General features: G+C 41.2%; 1 long non-coding RNA gene across 1 annotated transcript in view; it reads left to right on the top strand.

The window, feature by feature from the left end:
* The window catches only part of LOC130158994 (uncharacterized), a 72,980-nt gene extending 50,462 nt beyond the window's left edge, over positions 1-22,518 (top strand). The window contains exons 2-3 of the long non-coding RNA XR_008825581.1: positions 2,828-2,933; positions 22,251-22,518. This is a non-coding gene — a long non-coding RNA (uncharacterized LOC130158994). The remainder of the gene's footprint in view (positions 1-2,827; positions 2,934-22,250) is intronic.
* Positions 22,519-23,989: the final 1,471 nt, after the last annotated feature.

Here is a 23,989-nt window from a genome sequence, read left to right as displayed (position 1 = left end):
CTGGCACCGTCCCCGGGGGGGGGCTCAACGGTTCAGCGGTGGGCTTGGCAGCGCTGGGTTAGGGGCTGGGCTGGGTGGCCTTAAAGGTCTTTTCCAACCTAAAGGATCCTATGAAATTGTATGTTTCCCATGTCTATAACGATAGTGACGTACAAAAGCTTTCTGCTACCACAGGGGACATTGTAAGCCAGGGCACAGGAGGTGGTTACAAACAGTCTAGCTGTTCCAGCTCTGCTGCTGAAGTGAAGGAAGGTTGTATGGTCCAGCAGGCTAAATGCTTTTAAGTCTTGACTTGTTAGTTGTTTGGAAAATTGCATATGAAAGATAACAAAAGTACACAAAGGTTGAAAAGTTAAATGCTGAAAAGTAAGGAAAATGCTAATACAACCATATATATATATATATTTACGTGTATGCATACTCCAGTATGGACTTTTGTTATGCAGCGTGCACTGAAATGGCACCTCCTCCTCTTTCAGCAAGTGTGGTCTTCTCATGCTCATGAGTTGTTATTTCCCACTCACCATCCAAGCTTCGGGCTTTTCCTCGTGGATTCTCCTCTGATGCTCTCATCATGGCTATTTACAATGAACTAATCTATGGTGCTTCTGTGAACAGCAGTGAAGTACCCTGTTAGTGCAGAAGGAATGGGTTGTCTCCATTTTAGATCTTCACAACTGGGCACCGAGGCTGAAGGTATTTCCAAAGCACCAAGAAATTGGTGGGATGCAGCTGCTGAGGTACCACAGGTTTGCTGTTTCACAGGTGTTCCCCCCAACAGCTCCTTGGCGAGCAGGTGCCGCTGCTGGAACAGGGTCTTTCAAGAGACTTGTTGCACATCTGGATGGGAACAGCTGCCGTGCTGGGTGGCAGGGTGCCATGCTTTGCCGAGGTACCATCTTTTGTCCCCAAAGCAGCACACGTGTGTGATCGCTGCCGGAGCCTCATTAGCTCAGACACAGCAGGGCGCTGATACAGCGATGCTGCCTTGGGGACCCAAATGGACTTACTTGTTCAGTGCAGGTGATGGGATTTCATTTCAGCACATAGATGTAGTCTTAAACGGTGACACGATTTTTTATCCTTTTGGCTTCTTTCAGCTCATTCACTGTGTATCCACCAACTACAGACAGCAGCAAAATAAAAATCCTGATTTATTTCCATGCATAGTCATTCCTATGCACTTATGAGACTGGGTTTCTCTGGAAAAAAAAAAAAAGAAAAAGAAAAGCCGCCTGTGAGCAAGTAATTAACAACTACATCATAGTGAAGACAGGCAAGAGCCAAATTAAACTTGCAGAGGGACCTTTAATTCTAGCATTTCTAGCTATTGAGTGCTTCAGTATGTGATATTAGCAATCTTTTAGCCTAGTTTTTAATACAAGCATGTATTAACACAAACGGAAGGGCCGTATTTTCGCCGTGCAGGCTGCAGGGAGCCCAGGTCCCCACTCTGACAGCTTTGCTGCAGCAGCAGGCGATGGCTGGGGAGCTCACGCGCGTGGGGCTGCTCGGTTGATGTTTGCATCCAAAGGTGCAGGGACAGGGAAGGCGTGGGAAGGCGTGGGCACAGTGGAAGGGATTCATGTACTGTGGTGGGAAAACACATGATGGTTAAAATCAGAGTTAGCAGGGAGGTGGTGTGAGGGTCCAGAGCGGAATGGCACCACCAGCATGAGCTGAGCTTACTGCTGGTGCACCAGCATCAGGCTGGTTTAAGAGTGGCTTACCGGCACCCTTAAAAAACTGTGTTTTCCAAGTTTTGCACTCTTTCTTTAACGTCTTCATTTTAGCTCTTCTTATTTTACAACCAAGTTGCTTAATGTTATATTCAAAAAAACCAAACTACCCTATCAACAGAAATGAAATATCAATACAAATAAATGTTAAAATGGAATTTATTTCCTGTTCAACTTCAGATAGAAATCCTTAAGTTTCTTTACCTAAGGTGGTCTAGTTATGAAAATGTTTTGTAATTTTGGGGGAACTGGTTTTGTTTCTCTGGAATGAAAAGTATATTTCACTGGAAATCCATTTTTTTCTATGAGGAAGGAAGGAATTTAATAAAAAAAATTAAACCGATTTGAGTACTTTGTTGAATATTATCAGAAAATTCTTCCAATAAATTGATGAAGTATTCTCTCAGCTTCCTAAACAGGGGCATATATGGCTAACAGCTAAACAACACTTTGCCTGTCCTTGTGGAAGACCCTCTGTCACCATCATTGCCTCGTCGTGTATCAGAATTCGGGGATTCACTGTTATTCTGTATGGCCACAAAACCACCCAAACCTTGTCATCAGTTTTGACTGTAATTCTAAATGACAGCAAAACTATATGCAGAAACTCAGTTCTAGATTTGATAATGTAAGGAGCCGCTAATATTCCATCAAAACATTTCAGTGTGTCTGGACTACATTGCTGCTTATTTTAGGTGGGGTTGTTTTGTTTTTTTTCTGGGCACTTGATTAAAATTTAGGAAAGAAATGCGGTTTTTATTTTTATTTTATCTCTGAAATATGATTATAAATGACCTTTGATAAAAAGTTAACAGAGAATATGTCAGGAAGCAGCTCAGAAAGAAAAGATTAAAAGCAGACAGTCTAGAGAGGTGTTTAATTTCAATTTTCTTTGTGGTATAAGAAATCTGTAGATTTTAAAGCCATCATACCATAGTTACTTTTATCAGTAGGGCTCTTTTGTTTTGTTCTGCCACCTAATTCTTTTGATGACAATGAGTCCACAGTTTTCCAATGACTGATTTCGATTTGCATGTTATTGTCAGCCTTTTATATTTTATCATATCTCCACTTTGGTTTTTATGCAGATCCTCACATCAGAAGGCAAGGGCAGCCTGAGCTAAACAGCTGGCTGGATTTGCATGAAAATGGACTGCCCTTTTTCATTTGTTTGTTCTTTGGAAATTACAGTAGGTGAGTATCTGACTCAAATTTCCCAAACAAATAAAGATAAAACTTCACAGATATTAAACTGTGGAGCATTAAACTGTATCATTTTACATATAAAAAGAAAAGGATTAAATAGAATTAGTCTGTTGAGCTGACTGAGGAGAAACAATGTGAGTGATGGTCTGAAAACTGAAGATACAAAAGAACTGCGGTATCTTCAAGAGATTTTTCTCTCCAAATATTTTCCTTTCCCATGTTTAAAGGATAAACACTAATATAAATATTTCCCTTATGAATTTAAGATATTTTTGCTAGGGAAAAGAAAACCATAATCTGTTTTAAGTCATTATGTATTTGATAGTATTCTGTATTTTAGGTATATATTTTATATACAGAGCAGTTAGCAGCAGCCCCTTGGCAGTGGATATTCTTTACAACTTGGACTGGTGGTGTAAACCAGCCAAGGTGTAAGCGTGACTGGGGCAGATGCCATTCAGAAGCCCATATTGTTTCAAAGAGGCCAAATCTGCAGGGTGAGGTAAGATCTTTTATTAGACCGGCTGATGGAGATGGAAAAAATGAACAAGCTTTGGGGCACACAAGAACTTGATAGTTGACAGATATGAGCTTTATAGATTTGAACAATAAGGTATCAAAATAACACATGGCACAACTTGGAGTTGTCAACAGATTTATAAATAATTTAGAGTATGTGTGCCCTTGTGTGCCTGCGAGCTTGTTCGTCTCTTTCTTGAGCTTATCTGCTTGAGCTTGCAAGAGACATAGCCACTCCTTGCATACCTGGCCTCTCCTCTGTCTTTAGACCATCTCGGAGAGAAAAGCACAACTGTAACTGTAGTTTAAACAAAGGTCTGGAAAGAGTAGAGTTTATGACATCTAGCTATAGGGTGGGATTTACCTATTTTACATGTAGACTTTCCTGCTTTCAGGTTGCTGTAGGAGCTTGGCTTAACAGTAATGCTATATGCCTTCTGGAGTTAAACATCTGGGGCAAAGAGCTATTGACTCTGAATTTCCTGGAGAAGTGGTAACTACTAGTCTTGCATGAGATAACAGTTCATTCTTTCCTCTGATAAGGTTGGAATTGGGTACGTGGAGTCACAGCCACGTGGTGCTGACAGAGAAGCAGTGTCCCCAGAGAGCAGCGCAGAGCCAGCCAACAGCCAGGAGCCCAGGCAAAGTCTGTAGAGTAAAATACATCCTCACTTTTTTCCCCCTTTTATTTTATTTTATTTTATTTTGTTATTTTATTTTATTTTATTTTATTTTATTTTATTTTATTTTATTTCATTTTATTTTTCAGACTTTCTCCACGATCTTTCCTGACTGCACATGGGAAAGTGTGGTGTGCTCTTTAAATCCTTTTTCTTTTAAATGCTGCAAAATCACGCATAACTTTCATTACACCTATGCATTGAAACTCGTTAGTGAAAAGTGCTCTAAATAATGCATAAGCCTGGTGACATCTCTAGGCTTTGCTTGGCGGGGGTGTGAAACCTGGCTGCTCACACCCACAAAGCCTGTCCCTGCCAGCCAGCCAGCTTTGACATGCTTGCTGTAGGGCCCTGTAAGGTCAGCGGGAGAGAGCAGGGATGGATTCTTGCTCTTTTGAATGTTGGACCGGTCATACGGGTGTAGTGGGTGAAGATGGACTAACCGTATCAACAGTGCTTTGATACTACTGGTTATGTAAGATAGACTCGCTGTTGTATGGCGTCATCACTGTAGGTCAAGAGACAGCGGCAGCAGAAGACAACTAGTCCCAAGTAGGTGCAGGAGGTCCTAAATCCACCTCCCACGATGCTGAAAGGATTGTTTTGTGGATGCTGGGACTCAGTGGGTGACAGGATTGCAAATGGTTCAAAGGAGACTTGGTCCTGCAAGACCAAGGATATTGAGCAGCGTGCTCTGTGGCAGCAGGATGGGGCAGCAGCCTGCCTGGGAGGCAACAGGCAGCTGCTGAGAGCCTGACATGGGGATAACTGAGGATGCTGTGTGGGATAACTTTGGGAAGCTGTGTGTGATGGGCACTGTGCCTGGTGGACTGGGCTTGGCTGCCGTATAGTCCTTTCGTTGTTTTCAGCCATCTGAAAAACATAACAAATGCTGGTGAGTTTTAGGAAATCCACGCAGGGAATTGCTCCCGCTTTGCTCAGCTCCCAGCAGAGCTGACGGTACTGTCATGTGATTTGATTTGCTATGGATTCACCAGGAATATTTCCAATCTATAGTTCAAGCCTCTGTCTGAGGTTAAGAAAATTGTGTGGTTATGTTTTGAAAAGGGCAGTGGCTTATGGTCTAGGAGCAGACAAAAGATGCTCTTGGATAAAGCAGATGAACCCTTCACGTGCCTTTTGAGCAAAGAATATTGGGGCCAGTGTTTGCTGCTATTGCCTTCACAGGAGTTGTACAGAGTGCTGCACAGCCGCGTGCGTGTTTGTACCCGTGCGTAGAGCTCCCCACAATACCTGCTAAACTCCTTCGGAAAGCACCATTATAAAGTCACTGACCCTGCAGAAATTTGTCATACACAGAGCAGAGGCTATGTAGAAACTTATTACAATTCAGTATTTATAGAGGCTTCATGGAAGTACAAATAATTTTTGGCTTATTTATTTCCCATTGATTTTATTTTGTTATAGTTTTGGACTTTTTCCTAAAAATGTTGCGTTTCCAAATTCTTCACTAAATATCACAAATAGATATCAAGAGCTGACAGGCATTTTGGAAAGTTTTCCAAGATTTTGCTGTTACAGTTGCAGAAACCATAGTCCTTGCATAGCTGTGAATGGCTTGAATCGCAGGCATCCAGCCTGACAACGACTCAAATTAATTTGATGATGTTACTACACCTAAAAATAACGCAGAAAACAAGACATTTTGGCTTTGGAACCTGACCTGGAAATGCTTTTCACTTTAATGGAAAGGACCAAATTGTCTCAGATTTGGCTAAGTTTAGCACTTTGAATTTTTTGTTGGGTTTTAATCTGGGCTCACATGAGATTTCCTTCAGTGCTTGGATCTGTTTGAATGAGCTCTTCCTGCTAGTGCTGTTTTAATCCAATTGGAATGGCAAGCCCATGCAACATGTTTTGGACTTTTTTTAGCAGTCGGACTTGTTGATCTCAAAGGTTTTTTCCAAGCTAAATGATTCTATGATTCTATAACATAAAGAGCTAGTGCATTGAAAGCTAGTTCATGTTACCTAGCTGTGATTTTTCTGTGGACTTCTTCCTTTTTGCAAACTGCTGATGGATGTACGTTATGGCCCCAGTGTGATAAAGAGAAATGCTATGTAAGTGTAAAGGGTTAGATCTTCATCTGATATCAAACAGTTGATTGAACTTACAAAAGTGAATTTACACTTGGTGAGGGTCAGTTGCAATATACGGGTCTACATTTTGCAGATAACATTATTCAGATTCTATTTTAAAAACCCATTTTTACATTGACTTTGTAATGTAACTTCTGGTATAAATCCATGGCTATAAATAACAGTGAAGTACCACTGCCATCCTTACAGACTCTGGTGTAATTTGGGGAATTGGCACTTTTTTTTCAGTACAAAACAAGGTAAAATCCCTCGTCCCGCCACCAGCCCCTCCATGGCAAAGCCTGTGCATCCCCTGCAGTGCCTGCGGCACCTGCTCCCATTCCAGGAGGCAGATGGGGCTCAGCTCAACTCCCCGTTCCTGTAGGACAACCTCAATTCAAGTAACTCTTTGTCCTTTTTCTTGATGTTTTCTTGGGGCAACCAGTTGTCTCCTGTGGCTCTGTTGACCTAAGGTAGTGCCAGGATTCCTCTGAACTCAACACCTTCAGATTATCAATTTTTTTCCCCAAACAGCCAGAATCTGGTTGTTGGTTGGGCTGACAGTGCCTTCAGCATCACCCATGCAGCAGGGAGACGATGTGAACAGGGGGTGGTACGTCCCTGCCCGTGGGTGAGACAGGTAACAGCTAAAGTGTAGATTCATTTGGAGTATTCCTGGGAAAAAAAAAGTCTATTATTAGAGTTTGTCATGGCATGGTCACTTCCATTTCCCACCTGTTCTATGAGTGCACAAACACAGCTAGCACAAGCTAGTTTTTCTCACCGTTTTCCCAAAATAGTGGGAAAACAAGGGTCTCCATAACCCTGGGCCTCTAAGCAGTTGGATTAATTGCATTTGTTTGTGAAATGGTGTTTTGTTTTAAAGCCTTTCACAATACTGAAAGGACACTGAGAATATCTTCACATGTTTCTTAAATTTCAACCACAAAACCCAAAATGTGGCTCTTTTACATCAATATTTTACGTCTCCATAGGCTTTGTGTTAAACTCCTGTACAGAGTTACTGTGCGTTATCGATAATGTGGAACTGGACTTGGTGGATTTTAATGTCTTTTTTCATGTTTATATGGAACATTTTGAAGCAGCAATTAAAATAATTAAGGAGGGTGAAGAAATCTTTAGCATGCAACAAAGATTTCTGCAAAATGTTAATTTCTGTCAAATAAGTGAATATATGCACAGATGCCTCCTGACAGAGGCTGTGATTTCTGAGTGCTTTGCATGCCAAATAACTTGTTTACCCCCTCAATGTTTGCCAAGTTTACTGTCAATTTACAAATAATTTCCATTTTGCTGTTTATTCTGCTGCCTTTTGATGGATATGTCTTCCAGACTTTTATCTTGCATGTAGACAAACTAATTAATATTTTCCCTTCAGGCAAATATTTTTTTCTTAGATCTAAATGTGGGTTAGATTCTTCTTCGTTTCCATATGCTTTGTTCTGTCAATCATTTCTCTTCTATGTTACTAAAAATGTACCTTTGTGGATGTCATTTCTCATGTTTTACAGATTTATTTCACCTACATCTATATGGGAGTGTATGTATGTAGAGAGACATATTTGTTATATATGTGTTCATATATGTTTAAGCAGAGAGAGTGAAAATACTAACCTCGCATTAAGGTTTGGTTTTTAAGAATGAATGAAAATACATTTTGTCTTGCCTGTTGCTGCCATTTCCCAGGCTTGACCTCACAGTTTGTGGTTACCGCTGCCCATATGGCACACGCAACACTGAGTACATCTCTTCTGCAGTGTCAGCCTGGATTCCTGCACGTCTTTTTGACCTAGTCCAGCCCTACTAGCCATGTATAAAATCCTCTGCATCTCCCATTTCCCTTCTCCTGCTATCATCCCAGCACAGACCGCAGCGGGCTGACCCTTCTGGGGTGAGCAGGCTGATGCAGAAGCGGTCCTGAGCTGCTGTGGCTCCGTGGGAGGGATGCTCCCCCCAGCTGGGCTGGCCAGGCTTGGTACCCAAACCTCCTCCTGATGCATCGGGGCAGCCCCAGCCCCAGGGACGCCCCTCCCGCAATGCCTTTCCTCGACATCTAGGTATGTTTCAAGTTCTCAAATAGCTAAATATTGTCATATTCAAGGAACAAGATTTCCACAGAGTCCCTGCAGCTTCCGCAAAGCTTTCAGGAGGTATTGGAAGACACAGTGTGGGATTTTAAAAAAAAAATGTTATCGGAAGCCTGTGTGTTAACCACGTTCTGCTGAGAAAAACACAGGTGGTAACTGAGAGCACAGATATTGCGAACAGATTCTTGCAACTTACCAGTCGTAAAAATATCTCTGCAAAAAATACTCCCAACGACTCTGTTTACAAAATGCTTGGTATTTCCTATATCTGGAAATATTCTCGTTGTAGCTCCATATGTTGCAGCTAGTCTGACAAGCTTGCTTTTGAACTGTTTGCAGGTTGCAGTCTGTCTGGAGGGCTGGGTGCTGATGCCTTCAGGTTTTTAGGCCCTGCATTATGGGCATGATTATCTTGTTCACTTTGCAGGCATAGAAAAATGGAGCAGGGATTTAGCAGGATTTGAACAAACTTCCTAATTATGCCAAGTAGAGAGCTGCCTGAGTAAAATCTCAGCCAGAACCCCAGGTTTTTTATTACCGGTTCTGTTGTAAGTGTAGCTCTGTAATTTTCTGTGTTTCTGCTTTTGTTTATATCATCGTAGTCAGCGGGACTGGGAGATTAAAAACCGAAATATATTATCTTCGCACATCCTCAAAACCTGTCGAGAAAGGAGGAGAAATTAAACAAGGACAAAAACTCTCAGTGAAGTGAAGCTGCTTCCTTTGAGCTGCCTTATTAACCAGTCAAGCACTTGACTGCCACTGTCAGCTAGATTTCTTTAGAGAAAGAGTGGCATTTTGAAAAATACAAATTCACCGCCTGCACAAGTTAATGAGGCCCTTCAGCAATGTTCATTGATAGTGTAAATTCATCATAATACAGTGCTACAAACCATAAATGGGATATGCATACAGGAAATCATCCACTATTAGAAATTTGCCAGACACGAGAAGAAAAAAAAGCCATTGATAAGCAGAAAACTCATCTCAACTGCTTGGTGCTGATGGGTGTGCGGCACATTAGTAATGCCAGATAGTGCCATGATGAGAACTTATTAAGGTGAATTGAGGTAGCTCGTCAAGTATATTTTGCTTCCCTTTGTTCACGTATTATGGACTCTCTCAGCTGCCTCCCTTACGTTTTCCAGTGTCAGGTTAGATAAAGTTTGCTGTGTAAGGACTAGCATCAACATAAAGGGACAAATGTCTCCAAATACATCCATTTTCTGCACATGCACAAATGTGCTTATGCATTTAATCAATTTTCAGTTGCATTTGCAAGCTATGGCTTTACAGACACCAAATTATCTTAAGGGCTATACAGTACACCAGGAGTGGACCTGTAAGTAATAAAAACTGGCAACGCCCCAGAAAAAATATATGAATGTGACTTCCTGATCTTTCAAATAATTATTGAGCAGTGCTATTTTGCTGTCCATATCCATCAATAAATCTCTCTACAGCACAATACATTTGGTGTTCCTACTCTTTTTGAATAGTATCAGTTTAAAAATCTCTGGAACAATTAAGCCAATACTTTAGTGTGATTTGTCTGCTGGCCAGTTTCCATCATCCTGTTTCAGGGAATGAATAGAAAAATTATTACCTTGCATTGCGGTCATAAAATGGTCAGCTTCTTAAAGAGGTGTACAAACTTGTTAAAATCTTGAAGATCATGGCCCCTGACATGCAGGACACCACCAAATTGTATGAATGAGCTCTACAAAATAAGGCAGACTGGTAAGAAAAGGCTCTGAAACATCTGCATTCATCTCCTGTGGTCTTGATTCCAAATATATAGGGATCTGAGGAAAGACTACATTGGGTTAGTCACTGAAAAGTGTCTGGAAAAAAAGGGAATCACCACCCTAACACCCTACTGCCCTGAGTCCACGCTGTTAAATGAATCTGCTTGTTGTGGAGCCACAGGTGGCTGGGGACCCAACAAAGGACCATCAACAGCAGAACCTGAGAAGGTGCAGATTCTGGTACCCCTCTTCCCTCAGGGTCTTGCGTTTCACACACGAAGACAAGGTCAAGGGCGTGAGCTGTGTTTTTTTCCCCCAGGGGGTCTGTTATCAGGCATCATCTGTAGCCTTCCCCCAGGGGTCAGTTCAGACGCCATTCCAATCCATGGAAACCCTGAAGCCCAGGTCCCCTCCTCCCAATGTCACCTGTGTCATTCGGCTGACGTGTGTTTGTGTCATCAGCTGCACAAGGCATTGGGCTGATCAGCAGAATATTAAGCAAACATGCCTTCCATTTGTAAACAGGAATAACGATGTTGGCTGGAAGATAAGCAGGAATCACCGAGCAGAAACTGCAGATGTTCATGCTTTCACTTCCCTCTGCCTTTCTAACCACCTTGGTAGCTCCTCTGTACTGCCCCTGTCCCCTCTCCTGGAGGAAAAAATCCTTGTGGGCAGCTTTTGTGAGCCCCGCCAGTATCTTTTTTTTTGTGCCTCTTCCATCTTCCTCACATTGCAAACTATTTCAAAGCTGACAGGCCAGAGAGATGCTCTTCGGTCCTCTCTGACCTCCTGTGTTCCTCCTCCCCTCTCCTCCGCTCCAGCAGCTCTTCTTTTCTCCTTTCCCCCTTGCCCCATCTGACTCTCCCCCGGCCCCAGTTGCCCCACTCTTCTGAACCAGTTTTTCTCTCAACTCTTGCCAAAGTCCATACGATGATCTCCAAAGAGATCTCAGAGCTTGGCTTCTGAAAGGGTGGCTTTCAAACAGATCTGGAGTGCATGTTGTTTATGCACTGTGGACTCTGAGAGATGAAACGGAGTTAGACGCTTTTGTTCCTTTTGCCTGCTACTCAAATCCCCAGCTGATAATTACGAACAATAGATGAAAATGTGTTTGGTATATATCATAAGAAGAAATCTTATGGAAACATTAGGCAGCCTATTATTGTAAGGCTCTTGTAAATACTGTTTTGTAAGAAGAACCTATCTAAGATGATGTAAAACTTAATATTCCTATTAACAAGATGTACTATACAATTTCCAATTCATATCACTGGAAATGCATTTTAAATTACAAAGTGCTCGTATTTTATCTGAGCCAATGTTCTGATTCATATGCCTCCTCTTCAATCCTATTTTCATTCAAAGTTTCACAATTCACATCTTCTTTTTCCTATTTTATGTAATATTTTCTGTGTTTTCAAAATGTAATCAAAGCTTGTTAGCTTCTACCCAACCACGTTTCATTGAATGGGAATATTAATAATACCAGCTATTGATGTCTTTATGTTAAAATTTGATTTATTGAGCAAGTGGCACATAATCTGTGGGGAAAATACCTAGAGATAACACCTTGAGATGATTAATTGTGTTTACAGTGCATTTCTGTAATAATTGTTTACAAGGAAATTTATGCATGAGTTGCTGCCCCAGTTCAAAAGAATAACTCATCAGATTGTCAAGCTCTCTGCTCTTGAGTATTCTAGCTAATTGCTATCTTTGCTAGTTGAGCATCATAAATCCTTCTTCCACAGAGCTGAGAGCAGGATTTTTGGATCATGCTTTTTCATGCAATGAAAACCTTTTCATCCTTAGGAACATCAGCTTTCTCATGCAGGAAGGGTGGGGGGAGAAAAAAAAAGTAAGGGGATGATATCTACAGAAGATTGTGACAAGTTGCCCAGTGGCATTGGATATAACTTCTGAATGAGCTTATACAATCATGTGTTAAAATCTGTGTTGGGCAAATTTGCCACTAATGTTATTGATAATGAATAACATATGAGGATGTAGACTTAGTCTTCTATATTTAAAAACAATTAAATTCCCAGTTCTGCTGCTCTCTACTCTTGTATTGCTTTCTCCTTCGCGAGTGCTGCAGGGTAGAGATGGTAGGATGGGTTGGAGAACGGTTCCTTTGCAGCCATCTGTGCTTATTACTGATCTAATAACAATTGCACAATTCTCCCTTTTGGAATGAAATTCGCCCTTATAAATTCACAGAGATAAACATACTTTTCTTTCGCACAGTTCCATGTGTCTGGGAGTGCGTGTGTGTGTGTGCTCTGTTTCCAACTTTCAGGTTTAATTATTTCATAACTAACTTTCTTGTAGTTCCAGGAGTGTTATCCGAGCAATACGTTGCCAGGAAGGAGTTGATAATGCTTAATAATTCCCGATTACATTCCTGTTCCAGTCCATGATCATGATTATACAAATGTTTCTGGTGCTATTTTTCAGTACAAATCCCTCTTTTCAGATTTTTTTTTCTTCCTTGTTGACAGTGTATTGGTCAGAATACAAGAGAAACCGACCTATTTGCTAGTTTAATTAAAGATGTCAGTAAAATCCTTAAGGTTTGCCTGGGAAGGAGCAGATTTACTTGCTGCTTTTATGCACACTGTGGGATTTAAACATTTTGAGAATTGCTTTGGTGATTTTTCCCAGGAGATAAAGGAATGGATTAAGTGAAGTAGTTTCTGACTATAATTGGTCTGGTTTAAACACTTAAAAATAACTTTAAGAAATAAGAAAACACAAAACAGGTTTTCAAGTAGGGATTTAACTTTTTTTTTTTCTTTTTATTTCTTTCCACCACCACCACCCCCCTTCCAGCTATGTGTTTATTTCAGCTCATTGTGAGCTATCAAAGTGTGCTGTACGTAAGGTGGTATATATGTACTTTAGCTGCTCCCAACAGCAGTCCAGGCAGAGGACAGATGTCTGAAGGAGAAGAAACAAAAGGACTAAATCTGAAGAAACAGAGAGGGAAGAGAAAAAGAAGGAGGGGTGGGGGTGGGGAGGCTTTCAGCCTTTGGATAGGTTATTTGCTCTTTTCAAACAAAGTGGGCTGTGTGGGCTTTAAAGTTTCCCCGTGTTTCCAGGCAGCCTGGCAAGCCAGCGCCATCAAAGGCAGGAGCCACCTGTTGCTGAGGTGTCCCTGGCACAGCACCTCTGTGGCTGGCACGCTGCTGCTGCTCCTGGCGGCTGGGAAATTCAATCAGCTATACACACGGGGCATCACGGAAAAGCTGTTCTGTCTATTTTTCTAGTCAAACACATGGGTTCTTCTTTCTGCCTGCCTTTGTCTCAGGCAGGTGAGCGGCCAATAACAAGGAACTGCTGCCAAATGATTCATGTCATAGTCATTTAGGAAGACAGAGGTAGCTTTGGCATAAATCAAAATCTTCACATGACTAAACCAAGCCTAACACTGCAAGCCCTTAATACCATCAGGTCTTACGATACCAGCTGCACTGGGTGAAGGCAATAAAACACACTGCTGAGCGGTGCGAAAATACAAATTTAACAGCTAAATTTCGGTTCGTGGTCCAAATAAACGTGGATGATTGTTACACGTATAGTAACTATAGTTCATCGAAAGTCAGCAATAAAGGAATTCTTGAGAGAAGAGTGAAAAAAACCCACCAACCGAGACTTCACAAGCAGGTTTTGATCAAAAGTAGACACAACACAACATGTGAAGCAGATTCTGCAGGAAATATTAGACTAACCTTACAAAATATTCCAATCATGCCTATCAGGAAACATTAATAACAGTGTTATTGACAGAGTATTCATTTAAAGTCTTTCTGTTGGATACAATTAACTTTTAGATGAGAGACAGTTATAGGTACTCAGATGATATACACGAAAGAAACAATGACTCATCTCTCCAACAGCAGCGGTACCAAACCTTGCAGTGGGGAAATTGCATTTCTTCTAGCTTAAAAAAAATAAATTTCCACGGACCTTAGAGGAGAAATCAGCTTGTTCCTATCAGAAGGATTGCTGTGTACTATTTCTTATTCAGAGAGGAAATTTCTGTGTGAATTGCCAAGCGCTGGGATGAATGTACTTTGGGCAAGGGTAGGTAGTGTAGCAGAAAGGGATGAGATGGACAACTCAGCCCTGGGGTAAGGAGAGGCCGCTGTGCTCTTCTACAAGATTTTTATTCCAGAAGATCTTTGTATAATCAGATTTTTACATCACCCACATGAACATCAGCAGTTGATGAACCTCTGTGCATCAAGGGTGAGGGCAGTGGTGGTGGCCCCACCTCCCCCTCAGTATCTGTGCTTGAAAGCATGAACCAGAAGTCCCTTCTTGCTAACACCATCTCCCTAACATCAAACCAGACCTATTTAGACCTGGATAAATGGTGGATAGGATGCTGGAAGGATACATTCAGACAATGATTTCCTGAGATTCATGATGTCTCCAACCAGGTAACAGATAAACCTTGGGGCTTGGATTCATCTCACCTGCTTTTAGTTCTTTAAAAATTAGTCTAGGCTTGCTCTGAGTTTGACAGAGAGAAGTAAGTTTGGCCTGAAAGCCGTTCCTCCCAGCTAGCTTCAGATCTCTTATTTTCAGAAGACTGAAGTGCTATCCGAATGCAAGATAACAAAAACTTCAATGGCAGTCACTAGTCTAAGTCTCTTTGAACGTGCTGATGGTGAGCTGGCTCAGGAGCCTTTGTATTAGTGAGCCGCTGCTTTCTTCTCTGCCTCTGTACCTGCCTGGAGGTCTCTCCACCCGGCTGGGTTTTGTACAGTTTTAGAAGATGCCTGATCAGAAACTAGCCAAAAAAAATGAGTGCAATCCACTGAGATTAAGAAAATCTAGAATGATGACAGAACTTTCCACCGTAAACACTCTGCACGCTAGCAGCACTGTTTTGGTAACTAAGAACATGATGACTAGGTTTAGAGACAGTGGCATGAAAATTAATTGAAAAATGGCCTCATGTTCCAAATAAAAATTTTAGATGAAATGATGCCACAGTAAGAAGACTTGCAAGTCTTAAAATGGGGTTACCTCCAACCATGCTGCTTTAAATCTGATCTATAATAGCTTGGTAGTAGTTTACTTAAATTATTTCTGTACTGTATATTTTACATTTTGTAGAAGTGCCTAGAGCAAGCATATTAAGCAGTTAAGAAAATTAATCTGCTTGAGCAGTGATAACATTTGTAGAATGAAATCCTCACAATTAGAAAGACATTTGAAGAAACCATGTTAAAAGGTGCTGAAATGTTCTTGAAGAAATGCCACATGTTGCTGCGGGCAGTAATGAAACATTTCCATATAAAGTACTACATAAACACATATAAAATGTAGACATATGTTAGCAGATTATGGAGTGTGAGAGTGCTACAGTAGTGATGATTATTTGCAAGTGTTAATGTTACCAAAGCTTAAGGTTATCTCCTGGTCTTGGACCCTATATGTAAATAATTATATCTGAAAATATGCGTCTCCAAAGCTATCAAACATAATATACATTCAACACTTCTGAAATACTGTAGGGTTTATTGATCTGCAGTATATGATACTAAATTTCAGCAGATTTATGCTCAGATATCAGTGAACATATGGCTTAAGACATGCAAGTTTGAAATAAAGTTATTCATATTACATACACTTCCACATGGTTAAGTATTTGCAACTCGGAGAGTGATCAATATGCAAAAGGTGAAGTCAAATATACATTATCCACACAGAGGCAATTTTATATGCATAGCACATAGGAGTTCTATTAGTAAACCAGAGAAATTTTATCTCTGCGTTCGTCTAGCAAATGTTTCCTGTGGATATGTCCATCTACTATGTAAATAGATCTGTTTTTCTAAATATCTGTTTGTCTAAGTGAGAATAACCTACATATTCCCATAGTCTACTGGACCCAAAATAGTGTCTAAAAGAAATGAACATACAGCAGAGAAACAGCAGTAATAACTTCAGCTTTGGGAATATGATCTGAGTGGGCCTTTAATTGGGGATTTATTCCAAGCCTATTCCAAAACCTCATTTTTTTGTTGGTGACTTTTGCATTTGTCTTTGTAATAACAACGCTGAACGTCGCTCATGCTCCAGGATCTAAAAGCACAAGTATGAAATAGGGTAAGTTGGTTGAATACTTCTACTGAGATTCTTAGTGTTGTTTTCCTAATGAGCATTTTTTCACATCCTTTTTTTCCCCCAAAATGTTTGCTTGAATTAGAAAACAATCTCTGTACTCAAAAGTGGCAAATCACTTGAGCCTCGTTTCTGAATAGTGCTGAGAAATCCCTCTTTGCCTATCTTTAAAGATGTCGCTCCAAGAAAAACAGGAATTTGTAACTTTAAAACCTTCATCAACCCTGTATCTTTGAAATATATAGTTCTTGAAAGAACCCGGTACTTATCAGGCCAGGCTGCCTAGTTGGTGTGCACTGAAGCTATAGAAATTCAAGCAAAACAGGCATGATGATCTTAATCTATTTAATAGAGTGTGTTTGTCTGCATCACAGAATTGCATCACCATTTTCCATTCTATAAAGACCAGATGAAGAAAAATCAGAGAAGTTAACAATATCATTGTATTGCAGAAAGCCTCATATCCTTTCTGACTGCTTTTGTCCATATACTTTTTTTTGCTAAGGACTGCAGTCACGCAGTACATTCCTGAGAAACCTGCTGTGTGTTCTGTCGATATCAGTCAGAAAGAGCCCCCAGTCATTTCCTTTGGTTCTGGATCAGGCTTGCTCTTGCACAAACAGGAAAAATATGTAGGCCAGTGCAGGGTAGATTAATTATAAATTCTAAAAGGCATGACAGTATTAATTTGCATTTCATTGCTTGGTGCTGTTTAGTTATCAATCCAATGATTCTACATTGATTTTTTACTACTAATACAGTGTACTTATGTAGTGTGTCGGAGGCTTGCAGACCCTGAAAGCAAAGCGGTATTTCCACCCCAGTGCTATCAAAAACCATGTCCCACCAGCTGTCTGCAGAGTCCAGCCTACATCCATGATCTGGGAGAAAGGAACCGATGCTGACAGCATTGTTTGATCTAAATTTCAAAGGGAAAATTGAAACCATGCTTGGGGTGCAAAGAGGTTCTGTAAACAGAATAATCCACACCCTCTCATTCCTCTCCAAGCCTGATTCCCATGTGAGTTGTTAAGCCCAGCTTGTACATTTGGTGGCTCAGCCAGCGAGTTCTCTCATGTCCGTGCTGCAGGAGTTGGGGACAGGCTCCCACTCCCCGGCACCGGCAGGGCCCCAGCATCCCACAGCCCCCTTCCCCCCGAGCAGCAGGGTCACTGGCAGATGCCCACGTGCCGAGGCAGAGGGGACGGGGCTGTTCTTGCCTGTGTGATGCACGACTCGCCCGCTAATAGTGTTGGCGCATCAACAAGGTGTTGAGCACTAAAGTTTTACTGTATCTGAAGAAGCCCTTTTGCTACGTGCTGTGCCCAGCACGTCAACAGGCGTCAAGGGGCGTGAAGTAAGATCTGCAAGCAAAGATCAGGCAAGTGTATTTTCCAGGTATACCTGTTTTCAGGAACCCATCTATCTCCTTTCCAGAAAGGAGTTAACTTTCAGGATGAATCTTTACTTTCTTCATTAGTTTTTTATTAGAATTGGACTGATCAGGTCAGGTAGAATCAAAACTTGTCAGAACCCTCAGCTAAAGATCAGAGGAAGCCATTTTTCCTTTTGAAAATTACATTTCTTTTCTTTTCTCCTTTTTTCTTTTTTTTTTTTTTCCTGATTTCTGTTCCTGCTGTCGTCATACAGGAACAGATGTGAATGTGTTCCCCAAAGAAAATTTGTTCTTATGGCATTCTGGTTCACTTTCTTTGTCCATACCAATCCCAAAAGATAGTAAACAGACATTATTTATAGGAAGATTTTATGATCTGTCTATTTCAGATCCTTTTGGTATTTAAAAAAATGTGAAGAAACCTAAGTGATAAAATTGCAGCTAGAGTGCCATTTTAAATCTGAGTGTATAGTAAATATTGCACTGCTAGTAAAAGAAAAAGCCAGATTGAAAAATATTAAAAATCATACTCCTAACAGCCTGATAGGGTAGATAGTATGAGAAGTTATTGTAGAAGCTGTTTTAATGGAAGTTTCTAATGCAAATTCAAACCATACATTACCAGCATGACTCTCTGTCATGCCCACATAGTAATCCAGATCCTATAGTGGTTCAAAACGCTGGTTTTGAGCTTATGGATTTGGATTCTTGTGGGTGAATGATGGCAGCCTTGTACCCCTGCACCGTGGTGTACAGTAGCATCATTTGGACTGGGAAGGCAGTAGCTACAGATGCCACTTTGAGGCTGGATTATGAACACCCTGTCAGATGCTTCGGAAGTATGTGGGATACATACATTTGATAGAATGTATATGCATTTATAGGGTTTGCTCCATTTTTTGGTAGGAAATGACCTACTAGAGGTATGAAAGGGCTCGGAGATTTCTGGGTGAAATCTACTTGCTCTTTGGCAGGGCTGAAGCAGTTTATCAATAGTACCTCACCACAATTAGCAATATTGAAATAGCTAAAATCATCAGTTTTGTCAGCTTAAAAAGCATGCATGAGAAAACATGATGGTTTTATAACAGTTATGGAAAGGTCTGCAAGCAATGTCAATGTCAAAGGGGTGCAGGAAGCTGCTTGTGATGCCAAAAGATGTACAGGGATGCTCCTTGTCTTGCTGAAGGTGTTTGGAGATCCATCCTAATCCATCCCAGCCAGCAGCACCTGTCCCTCCCATCTCCCTCATTACTTTGTCCTCTTGGATTCCTGGCTCTTCTCCCTGGGATCCTGCCTTTGGTTAAGATCTGTCACTTGCGTTGCAGCAAGAGCAAACCTGTTCTTAACCTGCCCTGTCAAAGCTATTATCCATCACTGTCTTCTTCCCTCCCATATCCTTCTCCTTCCCAGCCTGCTTTGCTCTTAGCTTTTAATTTCCTTGTTCACATTTCTCTGCTGCTGTCCATTTTTCTTGCCTTTTTTTTTTTTACCTTTCTTTTTTATTAGTCAGAGCAGCATCGATTGGTGATTTAGTGCAATCACTTATATTTTACTCCTTGACCACTCCTGCTAGTTATTTGTCACAGCAGCAAAACATGATCTGTGCCTGAGAGACTCATTAGCTGGGTAAACGCCATATTTTATTTGTATATATTTTTACGAAGAGTTCAGGAACACTCTCCTCTCCAGCATCAGTGACATGTGGATGCCCATGCTGTCCTGGGCTGTGGATGATCACTAGGGAAGGAAGAGGTGCTGCAGGTGGAGGCATGCATGCCCAGGGCTGTCCTATGTCACGGCCGGCACCTGGCACCTCTGAGGGAACTTTCTGGAAGCCTTTCCAGCTCAGGAGCTGCTCTTCTAGGCTGCATAACACAACTGCACAGTACAACGTGCTCGGCAGGGCTGGTGGGAGCATCCAGAAGGACCAATGGTGCCAGCACAGCAGTCAGGACAGGACAGTTTTAGCCATACGTGAAGGTGCAGAGCAATTTTGGGAAAAAAACCCCAAAACATCAAAAACAACCAAAAAACCCCAAAACACTCAAAAATTAATTTTAAAGGCAAAAAAAGTGTAATTATATTTTAAAATTGGATTGATTTTTCCCTCATTCTCATAGAACCTGATGACATCCAAGGCTGCAATCAGACAGTTTTTAAGAACTTTTCCTCATCAGATATCATAGGGTGTTCTGAGAAGTGCAACAAGTGTCTTCTCACATTCATCAACTATTAGCACATCCTATAGCAAAACAAAACACACTGGCAGACCAAGTCGGAAGTTAAAGATGAAAGTCTTGGTGAAGGTTAACTTAAATCAACCTTCAGATGCGAGGCAGGGCCTCTAAGCTCTGATTGTAAAAGCCTCAACCATCGCCCTCATCACATCCTTTAAGCAGTCAATTTTAAGAACTATCAATATCTGTACAACAGAAGAATTTTTAAAAAGCTGAATGAGATTTTTGAAGAAAAAAGTCAGTTTTGGAAGATTGAAAGAGACGTTAACCCTTTAGTGTAGGCAGTGGGCTGCATTCGTAAGAGGGACTCTTAAAGACAAAGAGCAGAGCAAAGCCAGAGGAACCCTTCACATCCTCTCTTAAATGGCAAAAGATCTTTATCACTGTGCTTTGTGGGGACCCTCAGAATCTGAATATTCAAGTTACAAAGGATACAAGTGCTAGCTAACATTTAGCCCCCAGTGAGTAATGGAGGACGTGGTTTTCAAAAGAGGTTTGTATGTCCTCATTGGTATTTCATTGTAAAATCTTATTACCAGATTAAAGTAGCAAAGGGATAAATCTTAAAGGAGTTCATTATTATAAGATCTCATCTAGTTGACTTAATAATGAGCCTGGTGGTTCTGGAGGGATTTTCCTGATTGGGGTTGGAAGGATTGCTGGCTCATGGTCCCATTACTAGGATTCTGGTAAAACACACGTGCCACCCTCGTCACCAAAAGCAGTATCGAGATGATCACTTTGTGGTTTCTGAGTTTATGTTTTCCCGGTTATATAGTTCCTCTAGTTTGTGAGATTGCATAAAGATTGTGTAATTTGTGAACGATTTAGCTTCATCTACAACAAATCTGCTTAAAAAAAAAACAAAACAAAAAACAACAAAACAAAACAAAAAAAACCACCAGAAACAAAGTAGGTAAGTACTTTAAATGAGAAAAAAATAATGTTTCCTTTAAATGATGGTGGGATACTAGGAAAAGCTGCACACTCACATGGAACTCAAATGCTCTAAGGGCGTACCCAGAGCCTTGTAGCATTTCTGCTTGTGCTCCCGCAGCTGTCTGCACCATACAGTGATGCTGGTAATGATGGCAGAAATCACCCAAGCACCATGAATGCTCTGCACTGCAAACAACAAACTCTTCTAAGTCACCTGGTGGCTTAGAAAAATCAGGATAGCAGCAGAATTTCCAGGAAGCCCCCAAAAAATTCAGACCTGATCTCAGCTACTCCAAAAATCACTGAGCTTTTGGCGGGGGAGGACGGGGGGAAGGTCAGTCTGGCAGCCCGAGGACATGCCCAGAGAGCAAAGGGAGCGACCTGGTCTTCTGCTGCATCAGGGCAGCTTTCAGACCTTATCACCTTGCACAACTCTGGTGATCTGAAACTATAGCACAAAAGTGGAACTTTCTGGGTTGTTATGGTGTTTCTTGATTTTAATATAATAAATCTGGATCTAGCTCACCCTACTTAAAAAGTGTTGAGCCACCAGAGTATGCTGTGGTTGCCCACAGGCTAGAAAGTAACGCTACTGGGGCTGTTTCCAGCTTTGATGCTCAGCTTTCAACACTCTCAGAGCAGTGTTTTCAGGTTTCTCCAAGGACAGGCTACACTTTCGGTCCCGCAGCAGTGACATGAATTCATATTTCTTGATGTTTGAAACATTTCTAGCTCTGTGAGTGATGTTGTGTGGAAAACAAATTATTGACAAGGTTTGTTGTTATGCTGTTTCTGCTGTCAAGGAATAACGGTATGGTGCTGCGAGCTGTCTGACCCGAGTCTGTCTTCTCTTAGTCTGGAGACTGTTTCATAAATTTGCAAATGCTAGTAGAGACACCATGTTTTGCTATTATTGATCCCATGCTTGATGTTGGCTAGGTTCAACTAACCCGCATAGCACTAAGCTATTCAGAGCAAAATCTGATGTACGTGTGAAAAAATACTACTTCCCCATGTGCTGCTGAGACTTCTGACCTTTTATTTTTGCAGTTTGGTTTTAGGGTGTGGTTTTTTTGGTATTAACAAAGCTACTGCATCTCAGGATGGGCTTGACACCGTCCTGAGCAATGCTTCTCTTGCCCTATAGGGTAACACAAAATAGAAATTTAAGAATCTAATAGAAAAGCCACAAAAGTAAATTTGGGTCATTTCACTGACTTTACGAGGCTTTTGAACCGCTCTGATATATTCCTGCAGCAGAATTCTGTAAGGTATCTCGTCGGACCTTTGGAAAGGTCATTATACTCCATCAAATAATCTGCGGCAGATCCTCCGTGACAGGGATATTGGTATGCTAAAATGAACTGTAATCATCAAACAGTTTTATAAAGAACAGCCTTCAGAAAATAATAGCTTTTTATTCCTTTTGCAACAGGCCTCAAATGGAAGGAGCAGCCCAGCCTCGGGTTTTGGTGGACGCAGTTTTATTGACTTCAGTAAAAGGACAAGCTGGTATGAGACACCTGCGGGCTTCAGTCTCCGTGTCAGCTTCTTCTCTAAGTTCTCAGCCCCCCGAGTCAGCAAGCAATACAATTTTTAAACCCACGCATGCCATCTTATAAACATTATTTATCTTTTTTTCTCTTCCCACTACATTAATTATACAGTGTTACATCCTTGAAACAGAAATACCCCAGCTACCAAAATTAAAGCACGGTAGTGATAACGCTGTAAAAGTGCTTTTCTGGAAAAGAAAGAATAGATTTTCACAAATGCTTATTGACCTTCTAGAAACTCTGTTCTGGAACTTTTCAGCATGCTTTGGTGCGCAGCAAACACTTTGGTACTTGGCCACCGCCTGGTAGGATTTCCATCCTCAGCACTCAGTGGAGCAGGAGACCCGATGCACAGAGCTGTGTACTCCAGTACATCACTTTAAACCAAGCCTTTACCATCTGTTTCAACCTCTAATTACAAATGCAAAATAACACAATTCACAATTGCATCATAAAAAAGTAAAATATAAGTGATTTAAATGCATGTGTGTGTTCCTTATGCAAGGCAACATTCATCTGTTATGTTTTACCATCTTTTAGAAACAACTCTGGGATGAGATCCCTCTTTGTGGAAGGAAGAAAAATTATTTCATTGTAAGAAAGCATTTTTTAAAGGTATGTTTCCAGGTCATTATTGCATTTTATATATTTCTCTCTTCACAAATTCTTCTTCTGCCAAAATAGCACTATTTTTTTCATGGTGGCACGGATGATTTGTCCAGAGCAGTCTGCTGTCCTCGAACACGCAGGCTGGAGAGTCCTCCAGCCAACTGTGCTCCCTCCTGGCTTCCCACAACATCAGCCATGTGCTGCTGCTGTTTTCCCTCCTCTTGTAGATCTGTATGTATTTGTATCATTATGTTTACACAGGTTTTTTTAACCTGTAGTTGGAAATACCTATTAGTTCCAGCCAGTTCATCTCCTTTGCAGGGCAAAGGCATTAATAATCTTAAAGGCAGCTTTTAGTTATCCCTCACCATGGAGTTTTTCTTGGCTTTACTATCCTGGGAGGCAGTGCTGGGAAGCTGCGGTGGCCCATACCCGGCTAAAACTCAGCTTTCTAAAAAATTACATTAATTTGAGTTTTTTTGTTTAAGGTATTGTTATAATTCTATTATCACTGTAACACGGGTGTGCTTAACTTTTAATTTCCATCAGAATTCACCGTTTCAGTTGACCAGACACGTTTCTTGGTCTTGAATAAGCATCTTGTGATTTCTCAATATCTTTTTGGCACTGAGATACCCCAAACCGAAGCCTGCATGCTCTCTAAACCTCTCACTTTCCTCTGTCCACACCTCTGCCTCAAACAGAGATGACACCTCTTAACCTGGGAGAATAGCAAACTAAAAATTTGCTTTCCTGGGGAGAAACAAATTATTTACCATAAGCAGCTCTCGGGGAGCATCAGAGCGGCTTTCTGAGCTCAGGTCTGATGGCAAGCAGTGAGTATTTTAAATGCAGCCAACTGTGAACTTCTGAACCCCACAACATTTGGAGCCTTTCTGGATAGTAAAACCCAAGCCATGCGATGTGTCAAGGCTTACCGCATGGTCTGTATAGCATCCATACGTGCAGCCTACGCACAACCCTCTGTCCCAGCATTTGTCCTCCCTTT

Source organism: Falco biarmicus, chromosome 14, assembly GCF_023638135.1.
Source record: "Falco biarmicus isolate bFalBia1 chromosome 14, bFalBia1.pri, whole genome shotgun sequence".
NCBI classification, from domain to species: Eukaryota; Metazoa; Chordata; class Aves; order Falconiformes; family Falconidae; genus Falco; species Falco biarmicus.
The sequence above is the reverse complement of the archived record's forward strand: the minus strand, read 5'-3'. Positions and strand labels throughout refer to the sequence as shown.